Here is a 5,994-nt window from a genome sequence, read left to right as displayed (position 1 = left end):
CAATGGGACTTCCTGGTAAAATAAAGGCTAAATAAAAAAGATAAAAATACAACTTGGCTGGAATGCAATAAGAACACCAGCAAAAAGCCTAAAATGTCAATGGCAAATCATAAACAATGGAAGGATTGCAATTGATATTCTACATGTAAAATTCGCTATGAACAGCAGAGGAAGAAACAGACTGTCTGATAGAAACAGATTTCTGCAGCTTTATTTCATGTTTATTCATATCTGATTTTATCAATGACATAAATAATGAGTAAATCCTGACTAGTCCTGTATGGCTTGTAATGGAAACAAGGCAGGCAAGTTCCATTCAGCATGGACAAAACATGAACATGAGGACCAAAAAATGTTTTCATTTTACTTGTAATCATGCTGTTGTACTTTACAAAACATATTTCAGCTCATCTGATTTACACAGAATAAATAATTAATGGTAATATGTTTACAAATTAACTGTGTTTTACCAAAATATATTTTCTTGTGTCTGTCCAAGCTTGTGTTTAGTCGTTTGATTTCATTGACTCATAACATTTCCCTCTTCATAGAAAAGGTTTCATGTCAGTCACTCCACAGCATCTCTACAGTATGTTGGCCTCACAGGAGTCAGGCTGCAGTATGTGAAGTGTAACAGTGAGTTTAATAGCTTTTCTAAACCATGGATAGAAAAAGGCATAGATCACAGGGTTTAGACAGGAATTACAAAACAGCAGCCAGACTCCAAAGGTTAAATATGAAGCACCGATTGAGGTATCCTGGCCTGCAAGAGAGAGACAGTAATATGGACAGAAACACGTTAGAAAAACAACTATCACAATACCAAGAGTCCTGGCTGCTTTCATCTCAGATTTCTTAGCAGTTACAGTTACTGAACGCTGGAGTGTGACAGCCACAGTGTGGGATCGCATGGCACGAGCCTGAGACACAGCCACCACAAATACTCTCATATACAGAACTATGATGACAGTAATGGCACCAATAAAGGTCACAACAAGGTCAACAGCTCCTGTGATGTAATTCAGCACAACCACACACTCTCCAACGCAGGAATTATACCTGTTTGGTTGTTTCAGGAAATCCTTTAACATCAAACAGTTGTAGAAAGCAGAACAGACCCAACACAGAGTAACAGAGAATTTAACTCTTCTCTGAGTGACTTTGGTGGGGTAACACAGAGGGTCACAAATAGCCACATAGCGGTCGACTGATATCAGCACCATGTTTCCTACTGAGGCAGAGGTAAGAATAAAGGAAGCATAGCAAATGAGAGCACACATGAAGTCCCCCAGAAACCAGCAGGACTCTATACGGAGGATTTCAACCGGCATCAGCAGGAGGCCCACAAGGAGGTCTGAGACAGCCAGGGAGAGGAGGAGGAGGTTGGTGGGGGTGTGGAGCTGCCTGGAGTGGGAGAATATCATCATTGAACATATTATCAGTAGCAGTAATAGTGGGAGAATTTCATTAATAGTTGTTATGGCAGTCTCACACGTAATGTTGCCATTAGTTGTAATAGTAATAATAGTATTACATAGTATACTATACTATATATAGTATAGTAAAAACATTATCAAAATTCCTTAATGTATGCAAAAGCCTAAATCTGTATATGACTGCCTGTAGTGGGAGATGGAGATGATGACCAGCAGGTTGAGAGCCACGGTGAGCAGAGAGATGGAGGACAGCAGAATGTAGAGGAGCATGGCCTCAGAGTGAGGACGCATCGGCTTCCTGCAGGAAGTGTTGAGGAGCTGTGGAAAGCAGAGTTCACCTCCTTCCAGGGTCTCCATCATCAGAGAGAGAGGAGGAGAGGAGAAGCTGCTGAGGTCTGGCAGCTTTCTGACCAAAGCTCTCTATCATACAGCTGATTTATCCACACCCCCAACTCCCCCACCCCTGTTCCCTTGCTCTTGCTCTCTCTCTCTTTCTCTGCATCTGTTTTTCTCTCTATAGCACAGAATTATGTCCTTTGACCCTCCTTCCCTCTATTGCTTTCTGCAATTACCCTCTTCATCTCTATCTTCACTCTCATCTTCCCTTTCTCTCTTCTTCCTCACCTCTCCCTCCCTCCTCTCTTCCCAATCTCATGTAACAGTGATTTCATCACTGTTGACTGTGTTGGTAGCTTAATTCATGGTGGTAAAGTAGTTTTGTCTGTTAACTTTTACATTGATATGCCAGGGACTGGTGGAAGGAGGAGGAGAACAATACCAGTAACCAAAACAATCCTACAATCCTAATGAGGAACACTCTGTCCGTCTGTCTGCATCCATTTTGCTCCTCAACGGGTTGGCCAATCAATCTCAAACTGCACATGGGCATTGAGGATTGGCATAGGCAGGGACTGACGGAGCTGATTTTTCCATTTTCCCAAATTTACGATGTTTATGCGCCTTTTTGGCAAGTCTGCACATAGTTGTGCATCCCCGGGTACGGACTAGTACCAATGAATGGTCAACTGAATGCAGCACTGGCCTGTCTCATGAAGGATGGGAAACTCACTTTTTAGTTAACAGTGGCTGGCAAATCCTCAAATTCACACAGAACCAGAATCCCCAAATTTTTGTCTGAGAGTGAAAAGTCACAGTTGTGTTCCGCAATGATGCCCGGTCACAGAGGCTTCTCTCTGTTGAACTATCCAGGAAGAGCACTCACTCTGACCACTTTTAGCCCCGTGACAGCAGGAGCTCTATGGATGGTCTTGTCGGTCGGACGGTTGGTCAGTCGGTCGCTCTGTTCACCAATTTATGGGTCACGTGGGCCGCAGGGAGTTAGACTACAGACTCGGAAACGGGAGACCTGAGTTTAATTCCTGGCAGATACGCATCCACAAAATTCAACGCCGGTGCTAAATATTGGTGCTAGGGAGAAAAGCTAGGTACAGTACAGACTAAACGGTAACGTTAGGTCCGAGTGAAGCACTTTCAGCAGAGCCATTTCAGTTTGTGTGACGTAGCTCTATGCATAGCAGTGTAATCACATGTTACCTCTTCCAGAATTGTGGGCCCCAAACCGTAGTTGGGAGCGCACTGGTCTCTTTAGACTAATGTAGGTTATTAGCCTGGCTCGTAGCTGGTAACTAGCCTTAGTGGTCCGGACCAACTCTGCTGATGAAGGATGGTAGCGAGACGTCGAGGTGGCGTTCATAAACAAGAACTTTATTTCCTCTGCAGCAGTGAACACAATTCACGGCCTTTTAACACTGTTACCCTGCAACCTGAGCTTATCTGGACACTTTTACACTGGCTACCATAACTTACTACCTGTAGCATGTGTTGCGATAACATACAGGTACTCTTCATTTTTGCACATAACACCAGATGAACTACGTCACACCTACACAGGTTACACACACGGCCGCCGTCCTTAAAGGGAAAGGCTGGGCCGGTAACACTACCTCCACTCTGGATGATGATTAAACCCTTAACATCACTCCAGCATTGTTACACTTTACGAAGGAAAACATCAGAACATTATTATACTAAAACATTCCCCATGATAACCCTTGTCCCCACAGTCCTTGAATGGGTCCTTCTCAGTGGAAAGCAACTTAAGGTAAAGGGGCAATGTCCATAAAATGTCCATGAAAGCATACTTCATATCCTTCTTACATAAATGTAACCAAGTGTACATAACATAACATCCATACACATACTGAAGAGGGTAATACTGTTAATTAAACCACTTACAGTAACTCAAATCTCGTGTGACATTACTCTTAGATATCTGACTCTGAAGGAGCAAAAACAGGGTAATACTTTCAGTTAAACAAATTACATTTTCCCTGTTCTTTTTGTTTACTCACATACCTACTGAAAGCTTGACAGTTACTTAACATGCACAAGGTGTCAAAACAATAGTATGCAGCCCAATAGTAGCCAGATTACTCATTACTAACAGCTAACTAACTAAAGTAGGCCCCTAAGATATAAAACAGTATACATCTCAACCTTCACACAACAGTCCAAATACAACTTGGAATATTACAATTCTGGAACTTTTTTTTTTTTTTTTTTTTTTCTGAGGAGGGCAGCGATCCGCCTACACCCTGACTCAGGTTAAGTTCTTCTTTCTGTTGTGTTCAGTGACAAACCCAGTCACCAAACATGTCCGGTGCTCTACGGACCCTCCGGGGTTTTCGTAGAGGTGTGGAGTTCAAAAGAGGACAACAGGCTTGTCCCCCGGCAGGATGCTGGGTCCCAGCCTCATCCAGTTGAGGCTGAGCAGGGCTGTCAGGAAGCTGGCTGCTGCCTGGTGAAGCTGGTGGTGAAGAGTAGAGACCCGGGAGGGCCTCCACAGCAGGATCTTCAGTCTCTGATGGAGTGTCCCACAGGTTGAGGGGACCGATGTCTGGGGCAGAAGAGCTGAGGTCTGGCAGAGGGGGTGGCACCTCCACTGGTGCCCATGTGTCTGCGTCTTGGAAGACCCAGCCATTGTCCAGCGGGGTCCTCGAATAGTAAGGCTTGAGCTTGTCATGATGAACTACTTTGGCCTTTGTCCTCAGCCCCTTTTGAATCCGGTAGACCAAGTCGTCCAGTAGGCCCACGATGAAGTAGGGACCCTCATATGAAGGTAAGAATGTCCGTACTTTATTTTTCACTCTCTTGGCACCTTTAATCAGGTACCATACTGCATCGCCGACTCTATGTTGGACTCAGCAAATGTTCTTGTCATACTGGCGTTTGGCACGCTCAACAGATTTTCCAAGAGCCTCCCGTGCCAACTGGTGAGAGAGCTCCAGCCGTTCTCTGAGCTGCATGACATAATGTGGAGGGGTGTTAACATTGCCAATGTCAGGTAGCAAACCAGCAACCAGGTCAACTGGCTCAGTTATTTCTAGCCCAAAGAGCATCATGTTGGGTGTCAGGCCTGTGGAGCTGTGTTTGGTTGCACGATACGCCATGACTGCATATGGGATCATCACATCCCAGTCCCAGTGGCACTGCTCAGCCATGGTAGCCAAGATCTTCTGTAGGGTGGCATTAAAGCGCTCCACTTGGCCATCCGACTGGGGGTGAAATGGGGTGGTCCGTGTCTTTTCAATTCCCAGCAGTTCACACATTCCCTGAAACACGGCTGATTCGAAGTTGGTGCCCTGGTCACTGTGCAGGCACTGTGGGGCTCCGTACCTACACACCCACTCAGAGCCAATCTTTTCAGCCACTGTCGATGCCTGCTCGTTTGGAACTGGGTAGGCTTCCACCCATTTGCTGAAGTAGTCCTGTACCACTAGTATGAAGCGGTTGTGCCTCTCCGTCTCGTTTAGTGGTCCCATTAGGTCTACTGTGATCCTTTCCATGGGGGCGCCGACTCGCACTGTGCCCATAGCAGCTTGAGGGGTTTTCTTAGGGCGAGCCTTTGCAGCACAACTGGTGCAGGTGTGGCACCACAAGGTGACATCGTCTTTCATGTTGTACCAATAGTATCTGGTCTTAAGGCATGCAAGGGTCCTCTCCACCCTGAAGTGGCCACCCACTGGGCCATCATGCATCTGTTCCATCACAGAGGTGCGGTACATGTGGGGCAGCAGGATCTGTGGGTAGAACACTTTCTCTTCGGTGCAGTAAAATTTCCTCAGCAAGACTCCATCTTTCTGCTAGAGCCTTTTCCACTGCGCCCAGTAGGCTTTGGGGGCAGGGCTGCAGGGTGCTATGTCAGCCCACGGCGGCCGGCCTCTCCCTTCGTCCATCCACTTCCTCACTGGTGCTATGTCTGGGTCAGTCACTTGGGTGCTGTTCAACTGCTCTTGGGTCCAGCCACAGAACAGATTAGTGTGGGGTGATTCATTCACCTTGTGGATGCTTGGATGGGACAGAGCACAATCACAGCTGTCGTCACTGGAAGTGTTCACTACCCTCACCAGAGGAAACTCTGGCTCAGCTGCTGGGCTGCCCCCATAGCAGCCATCGGGCTCAACTACCCCCACTGGAGGTTGCTCTGTAGGAGATACCATGGCAACCCCTTCAGCTGGACTGTTGGCCAGGTTGCACT

The 5,994-nt window shown here is 46.4% G+C and overlaps 1 pseudogene; it reads right to left on the bottom strand.

The window, feature by feature from the left end:
- Nucleotides 1–584: 584 nt before the first annotated feature.
- On the bottom strand, nt 585–1,863 carry LOC144539841 (trace amine-associated receptor 13c-like; annotated as a pseudogene).
- Between the last annotated feature and the right edge of the window lie 4,131 nt (nt 1,864–5,994).

This window comes from Centroberyx gerrardi, chromosome 10, assembly GCF_048128805.1.
Source record: "Centroberyx gerrardi isolate f3 chromosome 10, fCenGer3.hap1.cur.20231027, whole genome shotgun sequence".
NCBI lineage: Eukaryota > Metazoa > Chordata > Actinopteri > Beryciformes > Berycidae > Centroberyx > Centroberyx gerrardi.
This window is presented reverse-complemented; position numbering and strand designations above follow the sequence as displayed.